This window comes from Callospermophilus lateralis, chromosome 5 (genome assembly GCF_048772815.1).
Source record: "Callospermophilus lateralis isolate mCalLat2 chromosome 5, mCalLat2.hap1, whole genome shotgun sequence".
In the NCBI taxonomy this organism is placed as follows: Eukaryota; Metazoa; Chordata; class Mammalia; order Rodentia; family Sciuridae; genus Callospermophilus; species Callospermophilus lateralis.
In genome coordinates, this window is record NC_135309.1 from 9981286 (window position 1) to 9983123 (window position 1838).

Below are 1838 nucleotides of genomic sequence, written 5' to 3' on the forward strand. Positions count from 1 at the left end.
TTTTTTTTTATTATTAGTTGTTCAAAACATTACAAAGCTCTATACTTTTTTCAGACTCATTGCCAAAATTTGATATTAAAATGTTAAGTTTCTTACCCAGTGTAATGAGATGATCTTCTGTAACAAATAATATCATACAGACCTTTTATTTGAGGGAATCAATGGGCTGTTAAAGAATCCAGCTGGTGAGTACCAGCTAGCACACACTGCAGCTCTCCAGGGGTAACAAGCACAGCAAGGAACAGAGGATTTTCTCAAACTTGTTGAGCATGAAGTGCTAGGATTGGCATCCCCTACCCACGTGAGGGGACACTCACTGCAGCAGGCTGCATCTGCGTCCTCTGTGAGAAGCATGGTCACAGTTCCCTCGGGCTGCAGGAGTGACTTGCTGCTGCTTTGTCCAGCTGGAGTATATCAGTGCCCATGCACAGCTACAGGGTGTGTGACCTGTACCCACAGGGGCTGGAAGCACTCTCATTAGCCAGAGCCATGTGATGAGACACCTCAGGGTCAAAGAGGTTTAGATTTCAGGGGTGTTTTAAAGATTCCCAGGATTCTGACATACTTTGTATGCTTCAGAAAGCTATGAGTCACAAAATAATAGAGGCTCATTCTGGAGTAAAAAGAAAATGTAAATAAGTGTCCTAGGAAAAGGTCATGATTTTAAAACACATCTATGGGTGAAGTTATAGGATCCTGGTATTTCTTTTCTGAATTCCAATAGAAGAGAAGATTAAAAACTAAACCACTGACACCAACCACTGTCAAAAACTATAACTGGAATGAAATGAAGCCAAGGGTAGAATTCAGCTAATTTTTTTGCCCTTTTTTAACTAAATTTAAGAGAATCAATGCTAAAGTACAGGTGCCAATTTGCATTTATGAAAGAGAGTTTTATTTTATGTGTATGTTTGCATTTTTGTGTCTAGGTAACAACATCCATTATAACAGCAACAGTGCTGAGGAGAGCTCTCACATTTCCTACCTGTAGATGTTGACTTTTAGCAAAGTGTCCAATCCCAATCAGATGCAGAATGTGATTGACAGAGCACATGGGTACAGTCTGCTTTTAAAGTCAAATCTCCTTATTTCTGCTGAAATATTTGTAATGTGATTTAAGTAACTATTGAAGTAGTTTCAATTTTAATTTCATTGAATAGATAAATGAATGAAATGAAAGAATCAATACTGCTATAGTGAACTGCATATGCCAAAGTAAACTCACCTACCAATTGCTGTACAGATTGTCGAGGTGAGAAATGGAGTACTCATGGCTAGAGAACACAGCCTGAGGCATCCAGAGCTGAGGGGGGATTAGCAATTGAGCTTTGGTCTTGCTAAAAACTGGCTTTGAATTTATTTAAAATTGCAAAGTTAACTTAATGCCAACATGGTAGGCAGAAAATGGCTTCACAAAGACTTCCATGTAGCAATCACAGGAATCTGTCAACAAGGCCAAGAAAAGTTTGCCCAAGGTGAGCCAGGCCATAGCAGTCAATCCCTGCCATGTCCTTGGTGGTTGCTGCAGGGAGGGTAATGAGTACACCTCTGAGAACTCTGCCTCTCCTGTGAAAATGCAAGCACTAACTTTTCCTTTAGTTTCCCTAATAAGGTGAAGTACATGTCAATGGGATCAGACAGCATGTGCTACATTTGTCTTACTTTTATTTTCTCCAGAATTGTATCTCTGAAATTCATCCATATAATAATAGGTACCTAAATGTTAGATTTGGTGCAAAATTACCTGTTCATTCTGTTCCAATGTAAGTAGATATTAGACTAGTTTTCATTTTTGTGATGAGAGAAATGATGCTCTCCAGACACTTTTGTGCATGTGT